The sequence below is a fragment of the Delphinus delphis genome, chromosome X, assembly GCF_949987515.2.
Source record: "Delphinus delphis chromosome X, mDelDel1.2, whole genome shotgun sequence".
Classification (NCBI taxonomy): domain Eukaryota; kingdom Metazoa; phylum Chordata; class Mammalia; order Artiodactyla; family Delphinidae; genus Delphinus; species Delphinus delphis.
In genome coordinates, this window is record NC_082704.1 from 60502840 (window position 1) to 60523552 (window position 20713).

Genomic DNA, 20713 nt, shown 5'->3' on the forward strand with positions numbered 1-20713 from the left:
AATCCAATGAGACAACCATGGAATCAAAGAAGAAATCATAAAATACCTCAAGACACATGAAAATGAAAACAGAACCTCACAAAACCCATGGGATGCAGCAAAAGCAATTCTAAGTATGAAATTCATAGTGATACTTAGTGGTCTTCATCAAAAGATACATAGTGGCCTTCATCAAAAAACAAGAAAAATCTCAAATGAGCAACCCAAGGTACTACATAAAGACTTAGAAAAAGGAGAACAAATAAAACCTAAAGTCAGCCACAGTCTTCACAGAGAGTTGCCACGGTTTCCTACTTCAACATTGCTTGGACAGAACAGGGCTAGCTCTCACCACCACCTCGCAGCACACTCCAACTGCCCCAAGGTCCCCGCTGCCACTCCAGTGCTGCACAGCCACCATCATCACCGCCAACACTGCCTCTCCTCAGCCACCCATCATGATAACCATGTTCCCCTCGCAGGTGCATCAGAACAACCACCAGGACTCAGAGGCCACCATCAACTGCCAGATCAACGTGGAGCTCTATACCTCCTACGTCTTCCTGTCCATGTCATACTATTTTGACTGTGATGATGTGACTTTGAAGAACTTCACCAAATGCTTTCTTCTCCAATCTCTTGAGAGGGAACATGCTGAGAAACTGATGAAGCTGCAGAACCAACTGGGTGGTGAAATCTTCTTTCAGCATATCAAGAAACCAGAACATGATGACTCGGAGAATGGGCTGCATGCAATGGAATGTGCACTACACTTGGAAAAAAGTGTGAATCAGTCGCTACTGGAACTGCACAAGCTGGACACTGACAAAAATGACCACCATTTGTGTGACTTAATTGAGACTCATTACCTGAAGGAGCAGGTGAAATCCATCAAAGAATTAGGTGACCATGTTAACAACTTGCATAAGATGGGGGCCACCAAATGTGGCATGGCAAAGCATTTCTTTGACAAGCACACCCTGGGAAACACTGATAACAAGAGCTAAGCTCTAGGTTGGCTTTCCATAGCAAGAGGGGTGACTTCCTTTGTCACCAATGCAGTGCCTGCATATTTGGGTTACTTTTACCTTTTCTATAAGTTGTACCAAAATATCTACAAGTTCTTTCCTTAGTACCATTCCTTCAAATAAAGTAATTTGGTACTCCCCCCACAAAAAATACCTAAAGTCAGCAGAAGGAAGGAAATAATAAAGATCAGAGATGAAATAAAATAGAGTTCAAAATAACCATAGAATAGATCAATGAAACAAGAGATGGTTTTTTGAAAAGATAAACAAAATCAACATACCTCTACCCAGGCTCATCAAGAAGAAACACCCTCAAAAAAAATGAAAGAAAAGAAATAACAACTGATACCACAGAAATACAAAAATCATAAAACAATACTATGAGCCGTTATGTGTCAACAAGTTGGACAACCCAGAAGAAGTTGACAAGTTTGTAGAAACAGAAAGCTTTCCAATACTGAGTCAAGAGGAGACAGACACTTTGAACAGACTGATCACTAAAAGTGAAATAGAATATGTAATCAAAAAAAACCAAAAAAACTCCCTCCAAACGAAAGTACAGGACTGGATGGCTTCACTGGGGAATTTTAACAAACATACAAAGAACTTATAGCTATCCTTTTCAAACTATTACAAAAAACTGAAGAGGAGGGACCGCTCTCATATTCATTCTATGAAGCCACCATAACCCTGATAACAAAAGACACTACAAAACAGAAAATTACAGGCCAACATCTATTTTTAATGAATATAGATGCAACAATCCTCAACAAAATATTAGGAAACAGAATCGTACATCAAAAACAATACATAAAAAATACCATACACCATGATCAAGTTGGATTCATTCCAAGGTTGCAAGGATGGTTCAACATAAGCAAATCAATCAAAGTGATATACCACATTAACAAAAGGAAAGACAAAAGCCACATAATCATCTCAATAGATGCAGTAAAATCATTTGACAAAATTTAACATCCATTCTAGATAAAAACTCTCACTGAAATGGGTATAGAGGGACCATATCTACACATAATAAAAGTCATTTATGACAAAGCCACAACCAACATAATACTCAACAGTGAAAAACTGAAAGCCTTCCCATTAAAGTTAGGAATGAGGCAAGAATGCCCACTCTTACCACTCCTATTCAACATAGTATTGGAAATCCTAGCCATAGCAATCAGACAAGAAAAAGGAAAAATATATATATCTAAATTGAAAGGAAGAAGTAAGACTGTCACTATTGGTAGATGACATGATACTTTACATAGGAAACCCTAAAGTTTCCATACAGAATCTATTAGAACTAATAAATGAATTCAGTAAGGTTGCAGGATACAAGGTTAATATAAAGAATTTGTTACACTTTTTACACTAACAATGAAATTTCAGAAAAGGAAGGTAAAAAACCAAAAATCTCATTTAAAATCACATGAAAAAGAAATACCTAGGAATAAATTTAACCAAGGAAGTGAAAGACCTGTATGCTGAAAACAGTAAAACATTGACAAAGTATATTGAAGATGATTCAAAGAAATATAAAGACATCACATGCTCTAGGATTGGAAGAATTAATATGGTTAAAATGGCCATGCTACCCAAAGCAACCTACAGATTTAATGCAATCCCTATCAAAATACTTATGACAGGGCTTCCCTGGTGGCGCAGTGGTTGAGAGTCCGCCTGCTGATGCAGGGGACATGGGTTCGTGCCCCGGTCCGGGAAGATCCCACGTGCCGCGGAGCGGCTGGGCCTGTGAACCATGGCTGCTGAGCCTGTGCGTCCGGAGCCTGTGCTCTGCAATGGGAGAGGCCACAACAGTGAGAGGCCCACGTACAGCAAAAAAAAAAAAAAAATACTCATGACATTCTACATATAAATAGAACAAATATCTTAAAATTTATATGGAACCACAAAAGACCAAGAATTGCCAAAGCAATCATAAGGAAAAAATAAAGCTGGAGGCATAACCCTTCCAGACTTCAGACTATACTACAGAACTACAGTAATCAAAACAGCATGGTTTTGGCCCCAAACAGACATATAGCTCAATGGAACAGAACAGAGAGTCCAGAAATAAACCCACTCACCTGTGGTCTATCTATGTCAAAGGAGGCAATAATATACAATGGAAAAAAGACAATCTCTACAACAAGTGGTGTTGAGAAAACTGGACAGTTACATGTAAATCAATGAAATTAGACCACTCCCTCACACCATATATAAAAATAAAATCAAAACAATTTAATGACCTAAATATAAGACATGACACCATAAAACTCTTAGAAGAGAACATAGGCAAAACATTCTTGAGTATAAATTGTAGCAATATTTTCCTAGATCTGTCTCCCAAGGCAAAAGAAATAAAAGCAAAAGTAAGAAGTGGGACCCAATCAAACATACAACTTTTTCAGAACAAAGGAAACCATCAATAAAATGAAAAGACAGGGCATCCCTAGTGGTGCAGTGGTTGAGAGTCTGCATGCCGATGCAAGGGACACAGGTTCATGCCCCAGTCCGGGAAGATCCCACATGCCACAGAGTGGCTGGGCCCATGAGCCATGGCCGCTGAGCCTGCACGTCTGAAGCCTGTGCTCTGCAATGGGAGAGGCCACAACAGTGAGAGGCCCACGTACTGCAAAAAAAAAAAAAAAAAAAAAAAAAAAAAAAGACAACCTACAAAATAGGAAAAAATATTTGATATTTGCAAATGATGCAACTGACAAGGGCTTAATATCCAAAATATACAAACAACTCATAAAACTCAATATTGAGAAAATGAACAACCCAATCAGAAGATGGACAGAAGACCTAAATATACATTTTTCCAAAGAAGACATACAGATGGCCAATGGACACATAAAAAGATGTTCAGCATCATTAATTATTAGAGAAATGGAAATCAAAATCACAATGATGTATCACCTCACACTGGCCAGAATAGCTATCTTCAAAAAGTCTACAAATAATAAATACTGGAGAGAGTGTGGAGGAAAGGATGCCCTCCTACACTCTTGGTGGGAATGTAAATTGGTGTAGCCGTTATGGAAATCAGTATGGAGTTTCCTTTAAAAAACTAAAAATACAGCTACTATATGATCCAGCAATCCCACTCCTGGGTACATATCTGGAAAAAATGAAAACACTAATTTGAATAGATACATGCACTCCATTGTTCATCACAGCACTATTTTTTTTTTTTGGCTGCACTGCACAGCATGCAGGATCTTCCCTGACCAGGGATCGAACCCATGCCCCCTGTAGTGAAAATGTGGCGTCTTAACCACTGGACTGTCAGAGAAGTCCATAGCAGTACTCTTTATAATAACCAAGACATGGAAAGAACCCAAGTGCCCATCAACAGAGGATTGGCTTAAGAAGATGTGATATATGTATATATATATATATATATATATATATATATATATATATATATATATATATATAAAATATATATATATGCACACATACACACACACACACACTGGAATATTTATCTGCCATAAAAAAGAATGAAATATTGCCATTTGCAGCAACATGGATGGAGCTAGATAATATCATACTTAGTGAAGTAAGTCAGATAAAGACAAATATTATATTCTGTCACTTATATGTGGAATCTTAAAAGTAATACAAATGAATCTATATATGAAACAGAGGCACAGACATAGAAAAAAAACTTGTGGTTACCAAAATGGGGGGTGGGGTGGGATAAATTCAGAGTGTGGGATTAACAGATACAAACTACTATACATAAAATAGGTAAGCAACAAAGATTAACTGTATAGCACAGGGAATTATATTCAATATCTTGTAATAACCTATAACGGAAACATGTGAAATACAAATATGTATTTGTATATATAATATATATCTAAATCACTTTGCTGTATACTTAAAACTAACACAATATTGTAAATCAACTGTACTTCAATTTAAAAAAAGAGAGAAAATCTTCAGGATCTAGAACTAGGCAACAAGTCTGTAAACTCGACACCAAAAGAACAATCTGTAAATGGTAAAGTTGATCAATTGTACCTCTTCACAATTAGAAACTTTTGCTCTGTGAAAGACTCTCAGAAGAGAATGAAAAGACAGGCTACAGACTGGGGGAAAGTATCTGTAAATCACATATCTGACAAAGGACTTGAATCTAGACAAATTGGTAATTGCCAAAGGTTACATTTGGAAGAGAGTATAAGTATAAAGAGAAATCTCTTTGGGGTGATCGAACAGTTCTGTATCCTGATTGTAATGGTGGTTACACAAATTTCAACATATGATAATTTTATAGAACTATACACAAAAAATAAATAAAGGAAGAAAGGGAGGAAAGGGTGTCATACTATGGGTTTGACATTGTATATAAGTTACATAAGATGTCATTGGGGGAAGCTGGGTGAAAGGTACATAGCATTTAATCCATACTGTTTTTGAAAGTTCTATATGAGTATGAAATTATTTCAAAAATTTTTTTAAAGTTCTAGTCTGTCAAGAGATGTGCATTCTAGTCTGAGTTGTCTAAGGCAAACTCTCTGAATTCCAGTTTCCTCAACAGTAAAATGTAAAGAATTTTATTTGTCATACCTATCCAATAAAAGTGTTAGTAACACTTAACAATTGAGAATAAAATTGATATGAAAATACTCTGAACTGTTATGTTTTGTACAAATGTACTTTTTATGCCCTAATTACTTTGTTATGGAAATACCTAATTCCAAGAACTGGATGTCTCTTGACATTTCTACTCCAAATGTGAAATATGTTTTCTCTCACTCAAGTTTTTGTTTAACAAGTATATCATATAGAATAAATTCCACTTGACTAGGGAGGTGGGAAATTCAAGCAAGAACATAATGTTTATTTCTTTGGTACATTTAAACTTTATTTCCAATCACAATCAGCATATATTACAAAAAGCCATCACTTATTAGGCAGGTATAATTTAACTAAGTTATACATGCAAAAATTTCTGAAATCAGATGTGGAGAATGTTTATGTCAGAATTGTTTTCCCCTTAAGAAAACACAGCTTGCTACTAATTAATTAAATAACTGATGCAAACATTCTAAAAGCTGAGCTACTTTTCTGCACTAGCTCCTCCCTTTTGTGTTGTTTTAGCTTTTATTTTGTGAATTATGGGAAAATGTTTGGTATACTTGGCATACTTGGTATACTTGTTATTGTGTTACTTTAGATTAAAATTTATGGCCCCGGGCTTCCCTGGTGGCGCAGTGGTTGAGAGTCCGCCTGCCGATGCAGGGGACATGGGTTCGTGCCCCGGTCCGGGAAGATCCCACATGCCACGGAGCGGCTAGGCCCATGAGCCATGGCCGCTGAGCCTGCGCATCCAGGGCCTGTGCTCCGCAGTGAGAGGCCTGTGTACCGCAAAAAAAAACCCCAAAACCCCAAAAAATTTATGGCCCCAACTTGATCCATCTCTTGTGTAAACACAGTCATAAAAAAAAATACATTCTACAAGAACTGAAACTTAAGCCAAATATTCCTTTAAATCTTTGTTCAGCCCTTTTCCTACTGGACTGTGCTGATTCCTGAATTCAGACTTGAGGGCTGAAAGCCAAATAAGTCAATCATTTTACTTGGAGGAAAATAGACCCCTTGAGCATCAGTGGCAGAACTTATTTTCTGACCAGCAATTCATTCACAAGAGCAGGTTTCACTTTGTGACCTAATTTCAATGAGTCTATTAAATTTATTACAAATTTGCAAAAAACTCAATGTTTCTAAATATAATTTTGTAATAAATAAAATAGCTACATAATAATTGCTTTCTTTTTAATTAATGAAATTACAAAAGTTTCCACTCCATACCCTCATTAGTTTGTCTGGATTGCTGTAACTGCACTAAATTTAATATATGTGCCAGCGAAACTCCTCAGGTCTTCTATTGCCCATTTTCAAATGAAACTTCTCTTGCATCTCAAATATAACATAAAATATCAAAAATAAAACATTAATACATCTATATAACATATTTACAGTTGAGATCATCTCAGTAAAATATTTTCATCTTTTATTAGAATATTCAACTCTCATTTACATACAAGTGGTATTACTATCCACTATAATTTTATCATATTCTAACTACCTCATGGATGAGTTTTTCAGTTATATTTCCAAACTTATTTGCCATCACTCCCTTTTGTGATTACTCATCACATCCCCAACATGCCTCAAACTTCCCCTTGTCTGGAAAGATACTTTCTCCCTTACTCAGATACTTGGATATTACTAATCCTTCAGAACCCTACTTAAAAGTCTTTCTCTGCTCCATTTCATCCTCACCCAAATTAGAAATAAATCTTCTGCACTCTGTACTTCTCTAAACATTATAGATACATGTATATTGTCTTTGTTTTTTGACTATGATTCTCTCAAGGAAGGGAATATCTTCTTCATCTCTGTGTCTCTTATTGTACCTAGCAGAGTGCCTAATACAAAATAGGAGCACAACAATTGCTTGAAAATGAAAAAAAAATAGTCACTCTTTTAACCAAGTTCATTATTTTTATGATGGCAGAAGCTAGAATATAAAGGCCTTTCTCTACCAATAGTGATATATGAACTGGCAAAGAAATGCCAGTACAGGGTGAAATATAAAGGTGTGATATAATTATTTTAAAAAATATTCCCAGAACATAAAATTCTTATAATAGAATGGAAATTCAAAATCATATTCCAAAGGCACATAGAAATTATTTTGGGATTACTTAAGCCATTCCTTCTCTCTGTTAGCATGAATAACCAAGAAATGGCCACAAAACGTATAACCACATCATTGAATATAATACAGAAAAGACAGCAATACTTCCATTGAACCAAATCAAACCTGACCAATAGTTTTAATATCTCTGTAAACAAATAACCCTTCCATATCCAAATTGAACACACAATAAAACTAAATCAACATAGAATGATTGATAATGCAATTGCAGTTTTTATGCTGTTCATAGAAAATTTCACCAATAAGCAAATTTATATTTAAAGTAATGAAACTAAAAGATTCCAGTAAATACCATATGAATTTTACTTTGAAATTTATTTTTTAATTACAAAGTATTATTCCATAAAAAACAAGATAATTCAGTTAATAATGACATATATTAAAGAAATAACATTATACTAAATGAAATAAGTCAGACAGAGAAAGACAAATACTGTATGATATCATTTATATGTGGTATCTGAAAAAGAAAACAAACTAATGAATAAAACAAAAAAGAAACAGACTCACTGATATATAAAACAAACTATTGGTTACCAGTGGGGAGAGGGAGGGGAAGAGCAATATAGGGGTGTTAGGGATTATATGAAATCATGTGTGTGAAACTTTTGAAAATTGTAAAGCACTATAGAATTTTAAAAATCTTTCATTCAAAAAAATTAAAGAAATAACTGAATCGTTTAGAAAATTTTGACTTTTAAACATGCAATTATATTTTCAAACTGTCACCTACAGTCACTCTGGACTGATTCAGAATAGGTCTTTGAGTAGGCTTCATCAAAGTGAACATTTGACAGCTCAAGCAATAGACCTTAAATGAAGTTCACATTGTACCAGAGAACATAGAGTGACAGTGACAGAGAAATGCTGTGACTGAAATGTAACATGAATGTTTTAAAAAACATCAGATCTATATCTAAATGAGTGTTACTACCTTCAAAATTTTTGCCTTGGGTTGTGATATACATGCTAAAACTATTTTTCTACTGCTCAAAGCATTTCAGAAACCCTCTTCAGGAATTGCTTCCAGATTGGGTTACCCATCTTTTTTCAACTGATGATGTAGAAATTTGGCTACTGATTTACTAACACTTTTAGCTGTTCCATTAACAGAGTGTAGGTCAAGGTCGGGTGAAAGAAGAAAAAAAACAGCAGACAACCAGATGAATATGTGTAACTTTCCACTAGGAAGGATAGGGATAATTGCATTGTGGAGCATATTGCTGCAAACTAATTTGCAAATTTATTATTAGTTAGTGTACTTTGCACTTGACAGCCTAGTCAAACTCCAGTCAGCTATACCAAATTTCTAGTGTTGCTGACTTTTTGCTAGGGATACAGAGAAATAGTCTCTTTTTATGTGATTGGCCAATTGACTAGAATGATAGCTGATCATTTATCACCTCTATTTTACTATCTGTGACTCAAACAAGAGCTTTTAAACTTTCTTAGAAATGGATGATACCTTAATTAAATGTTAAATGGTTTGTACAAAGAGCAGTTCCACATTACTAGAAGTTTTCAAATGAAGATTAGACAACCACTTGACAAGGATATTGAAGAGAGCATTTCTGCCTGAGGTAGAGAATTGTATCATATGAACTTCAAGATTTCTTCCAAATCTGAGACTCAGTGATCTTCTATTCAATTTAGTATTTATTAATTTTTCTCTTTCTCACAACACTCTCATTCTCTCCATGTCTAGTTTGTCTCAGTTTCCATCCTAACAGGCAAGCTCATTAAAACCTAAACATGTAGCCTCTATAGCTACATGAGCGATTTTAGAAGAACACCTCTGCTATGGTCCCAATGACAAAGCTATCTGTGCTCAACATGGAAGGACTACAGTGAAGGAGTGAGCAGAACATGATGATGGATAAACTGGGTATCTTCCCAATATCCCCAACAGGTCTTTGGGATGGGAGCATTAAATTATTTTAGTTGAATTCTTAATGCATTTAAAACATCTATATTTAAGTATAAATACAAAAATTTTTAAAGTCAAATAAAAAGCACTATTTTGAATCAGTTCTTAATTATCCCAAACAGAGCATGAATAATCTCCAACGGTGACCATCTAAAAGTGACTTGTACTTGGCCTTTAAAAGGTATATTATTCTTATCTTTAAATATATATGCCTCCAATATCCTAAGACTTTACTTTAGGTTGAACAATGAATCAAAACTAAAAAGGGCTATATCTTAAACTTCCGCATCTTGACCTCTGGGTCAAGTATTTACAGCCACTCCATTCCACCCTGCCAATGAATTACCACACCTTTCAAACTGATGGAAAGCAACAACCAAAAGCAGAGGTGACCTCTCTCCCTAAACATTCTGGTTTACATATTCCCTTGCAAGTTCATACTTCCCTTTGAGCAAAAAGTTAATAGAACTTCAAGGACCTTTTCTTCATGTCTTCGCTGGGCTATGCTAATTCAAGACCATACTCTTGTAAAGTCAATACTTAAGCAAAATAGGTGATAATGTCAATAAAAATTTGAGTGCAAGATTTTCCAAGAGCAATATGGATAATATAGATATGTTTAATTATATTTAATGCAGTAGTTAAGACACTAGTTTGAGGTCACCATGTTTTGCTAAATAAGGAGTTGGGCTAATCAGGGGTTATCAACTCTGGTTACACATGAGAATCACCTTGGTAGCTTTTAAAAGTATATATTCAGTGCCCCTTCCCCAATTTCAGATTTTATTGGTCTGTAAATGTGCAGCCAGCTATGGTAGAGAATCACTAGGGAGATGATCCGTGAGGAGATATCATCATTCTCTAGATTTGTGTGACTATGTTCTTTCTTACTAATACTGATTCTTCACTATAGATATACTAACATTAAAGCAATTCAACTGAATAATTCAGTCAAATGGAACCTGCTATAAAACCAAAAAGAAGATTCTTTTAAAATAATTTATCCATATTGGTTTGCTGCCCCTCTCCACCACATTTCCTTTAATAACATTGACAGCTCTTATTTGCATTATAATATGATACCAAAAATTACCATATTCTAAACATAATGGAATTAACACAGGATTTGAAAACAAAAGATTTGAGTTTGACTCATTTCCAGACTATGTAATCTTGGGCAAGTCTTTTAAGCCCTCTGCACTTCAGTTATGTAACATGAGGTGATATCCCTATTTATCTCACAGGGCTATGAAGATTATATTAGATTAGTTATGAGACAGACAGTTAGTTAGAGACAGCCATGAACTTTTTCTGAGATACTAGCTGAATGCTCCATCAGGGGCTTCTATGACACTAACCAGCTTTTTTGGGAGACCAAAGACTGACTCAGTTGTTGTTGACAGTTAATAGTTTGGTACAATCAGTCTCCTAAAAAACTGACCCAAATTAAACTAAAAAATGAATATTTAATCAATTTTTTAAAATTTATGTTAAAAATCATCTTTCCAAAAAAGACAGGTTATCATGCTGGCAAATCAATACAGTCTCTCAATTTATAACTACAACTATTACTGCTACTAATAATATATTTACTACTTACTAAGTTCCAGGCACAGTGCTAGATGCTTTGTGATTATTACTTTATTTTATACAAGACTATGAAGTATTATTATGACTATTTTAAAAATTAAAACAAAAACACCTGAGGTTCAGAGAGTTTAAACAGTTTTTCCAATGTTACACAATTAGTAAATAATAGAACTGATATTCAAATTCTGGTCTTTTATGCTGCAAATGTCATGCTTATAACCATTACTTTCCAGAAGTTTGCCTGCTAAATACCTGTAAAATAAAATAGTTTAAAAATGAAAAAATTGTATTATAGACACAGTTTTAGTAGAAAGAAGAGTTGCATATGATTTTTAGAATCAAATATAGAATATTTTTATACTTCCTAATGCTGAATAAGTAAACATTTTTCTTGAACATTTCTTATTTGTCCAGGTGGAAATTATCCAGCTCAAGTACAACCCCATCATAGTTTGACTCATCAATCTCTAGCTCTGCCTTCTCTTCCTACCATAACAAGATGGCATGTTAGGAAATGTCAATGAATTTTATTTTCAAGATATAAATATAAACATAATTTTCAACACCTGTATCCTCTTTACCCTTACTTCCATCCCCACCAATAAAAATTATTAAATGTGATATACATGTGGAAAGGCATAAATTAAAAGGTCTGAACCAGTATTTATCTTGATCTTCACAATATGCTGCTTGTTCTTAGAGGTGTATCTCAGTAGTCAGGAATAGTGTGGTTTCCAGAAGTGGATGAAGATGATTAACAGGGCCTAGGTTTAGAACTAGAGATGATCTTTGGGGTGTGTCAGGCCCCATCAGTCTCTACCTTTTCCAGCTACTTCTCTCTATAAGTATAAAAACTTCAAATTGCAGGTTCAACACTGTTCAATACATTAGTAACACATTATCACTGACAGGTAGAATCTAGACTTAGTTCTCTTATTCTCAGCCCTAAAACTGGTATTCTTAGTCCAAATTCTGGGCCCACATGAGTCCTCCAACATGTTGCTCTCCCTTCAGAGAACCCTCTTCCCCCAAGCTTGTATTACAATTTTCCAGTCCTTTTGCCTTATCTTCCTGAATATATCCTTTACAGTTCTTTGTTTACAAGCAACAGGAAGTAAATCTGGCTAACTTAGGCAAAATGAAATTAATTGGAAACATATTGTTTCTTCATAGAAATCACCCGAAGGCTGGAGAACCAGGTTTAGAAATCAGCAAGAACAAAGGCAGCTAAAGGCTAAGAAGATGTAACCATAGGAATAGGAATTCTCTTGTAGCAAAAGAGTATGCACTGGACCCTCTGCTGGAATAGAATAGATTCAAACTTGTTTGTCTTTTTGCAATTCACTTCAAGATTGAAATTCCAGGAAAGTAGTGTTAAGTTGGCATAATTATGATCACTATTTCATCCTTTGGTTAGGGGAGGAAGTGGGACCTGATTACAGAAGATGCAATGGAGAAGAGGTAATTCCTCATAATGAAATTAAAATACTAATTAAGAAAAGGAAATTAATGCTGGGCAACCAAAACCATCAAATGTCCATGATGCTGAATATTTTCCAGATTCCCACTTATCACTTGACAACACAAGTATTGTCTCTGCCCTGCTACTAAGTATCACCCAACAAATCACACTCAAATCAAGCTCATTTGTTATGCACCCTTGGAAAGTGTGATTTCAACTTCAAGCCACACATATAGGGCCTACTTCTAGGATCAGAGCCTGGTCCTGCCCATCTTTAGTTTGCATGCAGAAACAATCCATTGAGATCTCACCTCACAGGTGGAAATCGTCAGGAATGACAGGCAGGGAATACAGCTCTTTACACTCTGAAGTTCAATTCAGAAGTAAGTCAGAGAAACAAAAATATCATATATTATCACTTATATGTAGAATCTAAAAGAAAAAAAAGGGTACAAATGAACTTATTTACAAAATAGAAGTAGACTCACAGATGTATAAAAAAAACCTTATGCTTACCAGTTGGTAAGGGGGTGAGGGAAAAATTGGGAGATTGGGATTGACATATACACATTACTATATATGAAATAAGTAACTAATAAGGACCTATTGTATAGCACAGGGAACTCTACTCAACACTCTGTAAAGGCCTGTATGGGAAAAGAATCTAAGAAAGAGTGGATATATATATATAACTGATTCACTTTGCTGTATACCTGAAAGTAACACAACATTGTAAATCAACTGTACTCCAATAAAAATTCAAAAATAAAAAAAAATGAAACAAGCCATTTAGGTCTCAGCAAACCTCACAGGTGGAAATCATCAGGTATGACAGGCAGCTAAAACAGATCCAGTCCTTTAGACTCAGTGAAGTTCAATTCAGAAGTAGCTTCCAAATAATATGGCAATAGATAATAGTAAACATTTCATTGGCGAGCCATAATTGTAAGTTATAATGTTTTTCAAAGTATGGTCTGCTGACCACTGGCATAAGAATCACCAAAAGAGCTTGTTAAATATTAAAAGACCTGTGCTTTTCCTCAAACATAATGAATCAAAATTTCAGATCATAGAATACAGTAATCTGAAATTCTAATATATACCACAGGTTATTTCTATGCACACTGAAGTTTAAGAATGGTGAACTTGAGGTTATTTGCTTATAAGACAATAGTAATTCCCAACAGTCCAGCTGAGCAGAAAAAAGGGATTCATGAGGCTAATACAGAAGTCAGAGTAGACCATCAGCAAGTTAACATGGACTTGGCTACTGTCCTGGAGTTCAGAAAGGAGAACTCCAGGGAAGAAGGGGGAAATGGACAGAAACAAAACAAAAATCCAGTCCTAGAAGACTGAAGTAGAAGGCAAGGTACCAAGATAGGGACTCAGGCTCAGAAAATAATTAATGAAAATGGGTTACCAGAATGGCAAGATGGGGACAAAGTGAACAAATCACAAGAGCATTTATCCAAAGGATCATAATTGTGGGTCCAAACAAGTAGCATGAGTAACTTGATATTGAGTCACAGAGTGATAGGATGGCAATTTTTAAAGACTTATATTCTAAAATCAATGTTTCCAGGCTAAGCCTGCAGGTGAGAACAGTGGTCCCAGCTTTGGCACTAGGAGGACTAAGGATGACTGAGATCAAGCAGGAATCAGAAAATGATAAATGGTAAATTTCTTTCCTGAAGCAATTATTTATGATGGCTTTGCTAGAAAGTCAATCTTTTACCTTCACAATGTGGGATAATGAATCGGTTTGCTCACCTATTCATTACAGGCATAAAGAAATAGAAAAAAAAAGACGAATGAAAGTAAAATGAAGCACACAGAACAAAGAGAAAAGAAAACAGTGAAAAGAAAAGGAACAAGATAAAGTATGAGAAATTTGGAAAGAAAAGGAAATGACTTTGCAAACTTCCTATAAGAGGCAGTAAAACAAGACCAGTGGAACTTTAAGAGGGGGAAAAGTATTTCAGCTTCAAAAAATCAACATAGCTTTATGAGACCAATCAACATAGAAGAATGGAATAAAATTTCATGGCAGGAAAGAGATTTAGATAATAGTGAATGACTGTTGGAACACCCGGTGCTGGTGGTCAGGACAGAACATATTCTCACATGATTTACTTATATATACAGTGAAACAAGTTATATGTGATTCATTATGAATGCTTAATTTCATGCTTAGTAAATTCTAGTTATAATCACGTTCATACAGTCTATGTATTGCTATTCTTCAGTATTACTCTTCCACATTACTTACTTACTTGCTTACTTACTTAAGGTCCTAGTTTTAAAATCTTGAAAATTTATTGATTGTATCCTACAATACTATCAAATGTCTTGTTTTGAATACCACCCCCTTAAAACCAAGATCATTCAACAAAGAAAGAATAGTCTTTTCAACAAATGGTTCTGGGGCAACTGGATATCCACATGCAAAAGAATGAAATTGGACTCCTGCCTTACAACATATACAAAAATAACTCAAAATGGATTAAAGATATAAATTTGAAAGCTGATGCTATAAGACTCAGGAAAAACATAAGTGTAAGCTTTCTGACTTTGGATTACGGAATGAATTTTTAGATATGACACCAAAAGCACGAGAAACAAAATAAAAAATAGATAAACTGGACTTCATCAAATTAAAATCATTTTTCCCTCAAAGGATACTATCAAGAAAGTGAAAAGACAAACAACAGAATGGGAGAAAATATTCGCAAATCATGCATCTGTCAAGAGTCTAATATCCAGAATATATAAAGAGACCTTACGTTAACAGTTAAAAACAAAAAATCCAAGTTAAAATGGTCAAAGTACTTGACATTTATACAAATACGATATACAAATGGCCAATAAACATGTGAAAAGATAATCAATATTATTAGTCATTAAGGAAAAACAAATTAAAATCATAGTGAGATACCACATTATACCCACTAGAATAAATATAATTAAAAAAAATAAGAAGTGTTGATGAAGATGTGAAAAAATTGGAACCTTCATATATTTCTGGTGGGAATGTAAATTGGTGCAGCTGCTGTGGAACATACTTTAGTGGCTACTCAAAAATTAAACATGGGGAGGGGACCTTAAAGATGGCAGAAGATTAAGACGCGGAGATCACCTTCCTCCCCACAGATACACCAGAAATACATCTACACATGGAACAACTCCTACAGAACACCTACTGAAGGCTGGCAGAAGACCTCAGACCTCCCAAAAGGCAAAAAACTCCCCACGTACCTGGGTAGGGCAAAAGAAAAAAAGAAACAACAGAGACAAAAGAATAGGGACGGCACCTGCACCAGTGAGAGGGAGCTGTGAAGGAGGAAAAGTTTCCACACACTAGGAAGCCCCTTTGCGGGCAGAGACTGCGGGAGGCGGAGGGGGGAGCTTCAGGGCCACGGAGAAGTGCACAGCAACAGGGGTGTAGAGGGCAAAGTGGGGAGATTCCCGCACAGAGGATCCGTGCTGACCGGCACTCACCAGCCCGAGAGGCTTGTCTGTTCACCAGGCGGGGCGGGCGGGGCTGCGAGCTGAGGCTCGGGTTTCGGTCAGAGTGCAGGGAGAGGACTGGGGTTGGCGGCTTGAACATAGCCTGAAGGGGTTAGTGCACCACGGAGGGAGTCTGGGGAAAAGTCTGCACCTGCCGAAGAGGCAAGAGACTTTCTTCCCTCTTTGTTTCCTGGTGCGCGAGGAGGGGGGTTTAAGAGCGCTGCTTAAAGGAACTCCAGAGACAGGCGCAAGCCACGGCTAAAAGCGAGGACCCCAGGCGGGAGACTCTAAGGCTGCTGCTGCCGCCACCAAGGGGCCTGTGTACGAGCACAGGTCACTATCCACACCCCTCTTCCACGGAGCCTGTGCAGCCCGCCACTGCCAGGTTCCCGGAATCCAGGGACAACTTCCCCGGGAGAACGCACGGTGAACCTCAGGCTGGTGCAATGTCACACCGGCCTCTGCCGCCACAGGCCCGCCCGGCACGCAGTGCCCCTCCATCCCCCCGGCCTGAGTGCGCCAGAGCCCCGAATCAGCGACTCCTTTAACCCCGTCCTGTCTGAGCAAAAAACAGACGCCCTCCAGCGACCTACACGCAGAGGCAGGGCCAAATACAAAGCTGAGCACCTGTGAGCTGTGAGAACAAAGAAAAGAAAGGGAAATCTCTCCCAGCAGCCTCAGAAACAGCAGATGAAAGCTGCACAATCAACTTGATGTACCCTGCATCTGTGGAATACACGAATAGACAACGAATCATCCCAAATTGAGGAGGTGGGTTTCCAGAGCAAGATCTATGATTTTTTCCCCTTTTCCTCTTTTTGTGAATGTGTATGTGTATGCTTCTGTGTGAGATCTTGTCTGTATAGCTTTGTTTCAACCATTTGTCCTAGGGTTCTATCCGTCCATGGAATTTTTTAAAGTTTTTTTCTTAATAATTAATTTTAATAACTTTATTATACTTTACCTTCTTTCTTTCTTCCTTTCTTTCTTTCTTTCTTCCTTTCTTTCTTTCTTTCTTCCTTTCTTTCTTTCTTTCTTTCTTTCTTTCTTTCTTTCTTTCTTTCTTTCTTTCTTTCTTTCTTTCTTTCCTTCCTTCCCTCCTTTAGACAACGAATCATCCCAAAGTGAGGAGGTGGTCTCTGACAGCAAGATTTATGATTTTTTCCCTTTACATCTTTTTTTGAGGGTGTATGTGTATGCTTCTGTGTAAGATTTTGTCTGTATAGCTTTGCTTCCAACATTTGTCCTAAGGTTCTATCCATCCCTTTTTTTCTAAATAATTATTTTTTAATTCAATAACTTTACTGTACTTTATTTTATTTTACTGTATCTTCTTTCTTTCTGTCCTTTTTCCTGCCTTCCCTCCTTCCTTCCTTCCTCCCTCCCTCCCTCCTTTCTTTCCTTCTTGCCTTCTTTCCTTCTTTGCTTCTTTCTTTCTTTCTTTCTTCCTTTCTTCCTTCCTTCCTTCCCTCCTTTCTTTCTTCATACTTCTACTAATTCTCTCTACTTTTTCTCCCTTTTATTCTGAGCCGTGTGGATGAAAGGCTCTGGGTGCTTCAGCCAGGAGTCAGGGCTCTGCCTCTGAGGTGGGAGTGCCAACTTCAGGACACTGGTCAACAAGAGACCTCCCAGCTCCACATAATATCAAATGGTGAAAATCTCCCAGAGACCTCCATCTTAACACCAGCACCCAGCTTCACTCAACGACCAGCAAGCTACAGTGCTGGACAACCTATGCCAAACAACTAGCAAAACAGGAACACAACCCCACCCATTAGCAGAGAGGCTGCCTAAAATCATAATACGTCCACAGACACCCCAAAACCCACCACCAGACGTGAACCTGCCCACTAGAGAGACAAGATCCAGCCTCATCCACCACAACACAGGCACTAGTCCCCTCCACCAGGAAGCCTACACAACCCACTGAACCAACCTTAGCCACTAGAGACAGACATCAAAAACAGTGGGAACTATGAACGTGCAGCTTGCAAAAAGGAGACCCCAAACAAGTAAGATAAGCAAAATGAGAAGACAGAAAAACACACAGCAGATAAAGGAGCAAGTAAAAATGCACCAGACCTAACAAATGAAGGGGAAATAGGCAGTCTACCTGAAAAAGAATTCAGAATAATGATAGTAAGGATGATCCAAAATCTTGGAAATAGAATGGACAAAATGCAAGAAACAGTTAACAAGGACCTAGAAGAAATAAAGATGAAACAAGCAACGATGAACAACACAATAAATGAAATTAAAAGTACTCTAGATGGGATCAATAGCAGAATAAATGAGGCAGAAGAACGGATAAGTGACCTGGAAGATAAAATAGTGGAAATAACTACTGCAGAGCAGAATAAAAAAAAAAAAATGAAAAGAACTGAGGACAGTCTCAGAGACCTCTGGGACAACATTAAATGCACCAACATTCGAATTATAGGGGTTCCAGAAGAAGAAGAGAAAAAGAAAGGGACTGAAAAAATATTTGAAGAGATTATAGTTGAAAATTTCCCTAATATGGGAAAGGAAATAGTTAATCAAGTCCAGGAAGCACAGAGAGTCCCATACAGGATAAATCCAAGGAGAAATATGCCAAGACACATATTAATCAAACTGTCAAAAATTAAATACAAAGAAAGCATATTAAAAGCAGCAAGGGAAAAACAACAAATAACACACAAGGGAATCCCCATAAGGTTAACAGCTGATCTCTCAGCAGAAACCCTACAAGCCAGAAGGGAGTGGCAGGACATACTGAAAGTGATGAAGGAGAAAAACCTGCAGCCAAGACTACTCTACCCAGCAAGGATCTCATTCAGATTTGATGGAGAAATTAAAACCTTTACAGACAAGCAAAAGCTGAGACAGTTCAGCACCACCAAACCAGCTTTACAACAAATGCTAAAGGAACTTCTATAGGCAAGAAACACAAGAGAAGGAAAAGATCTACAGTAACGAACCAAAAACAATTGACAAAATGGGAATAGGAACATACATATTGATAATTACCTTAAATGTAAATGGACTAAATGCTCCCACCAAAAGACACAAATTGGCTGAATGGATACAAAAACAAGACCCTTATATATGCTGTCTACAAGAGACCCACTTCAGACCTAGAGACACATACAGACTGAAAGTAAGGGGATGGAAAAATATATTCCATGCAAATGGAAGCCAACCGAAAGCTGGAGTAGCAATTCTCATATCAGACAAAATAGACTTTAAAATACAGGCTATTAGAAGAGACAAAGAAGGACACTATATAATGATCAAGGGATCAATCCAAGAAGAAGATATAACAATTGTAGATATTTTTGCACCCAACATAGGAGCACCTCAATACATAAGGCAAATACTAACAGCCATAAAAGGGGAAAACGACAGTAACACATTCATAGTAGGGGACTTTAACACCCCACTTTCACCCATGGACAGATCATCCAAAATGAAAATAAATAAGGAAACACAAGCTTTAAATGATACATTAAACAAGATGGACTTATTTGATATTTATAGGACACTCCATCCAAAAACAACAGAATACACATTTTCCTCAAGTGCTCATGGAACATTCTCCAGGATAGATCATATCTTGGGTCACAAATCAAGCCTTGGTAAATTTAAGAAAATTGAAATTGTATCAAGTATCTTTTCCGACAACAATGCCATGAGACTAGATATCAATTACAGGAAAAGATCTGTAAAAAATACAAACACATGGAGGCTAAACAATACACTACTTAATAATGAAGCAATCACTGAAGAAATCAAAGAGGAAATAAAAAAAAATGCCTAGAAACAAAAGACAGTGGAGACACAATGACCCAAAACCTATGGGATGCGGCAAAAGCAGTTCTAAGGGGGAAGTTTATAGCAATACAAGCCCACTTAACAAGCAGGAAACATCTCGAATAAACAACCTAAACTTGCACCTCAAGCAATTAGAGAAAGAACAAAAAAAACCCAATGCTAGCAGAAGGAAAGAAATCAGAAGAATCAGATCAGAAATAAATGAAAAAGAAATGAAGGAAACAATAACAAAGATCAATAAAAGTAAAAGCTGGTTCTTTGAGAAGATAAACAAAATAGATAAACCACTAGTCAGACTCATCAAGAAAAAAAGGGAGAAGACTCAAATCAATAGAATTAGAAATGAAAAAGGAGAAGTAAAAACTGACACTGCAGAAATACAAAAGATCATGAGAGATTACTACAAGCATCTCTATGCCAATAAAATGGAGAATCTGGAGGAAATGGACAAATTCTTAGAAATGCACAACTGCCCAGACTGAATGAGGAAGAAATAGAAAATATGAAAAGACCAATCACAAGCACTGAAATTGAAACTGTGATTAAAAATCTTCCAACAAACAAAAGCCCAGGACCAGATGGCTGCACAGGTGAATTCTATCAAATATTTAGAGAAGAGATAACACCTATCCTTCTCAAAGTCTTCCAAAATATAGCAG

General features: G+C 36.6%; 1 pseudogene; it reads left to right on the plus strand.

Annotated features, from left to right (window-relative positions):
• Positions 1-437: 437 nt before the first annotated feature.
• Positions 438-986, plus strand: LOC132419027 (ferritin heavy chain pseudogene; annotated as a pseudogene).
• The last annotated feature ends 19727 nt before the right edge of the window (positions 987-20713 follow it).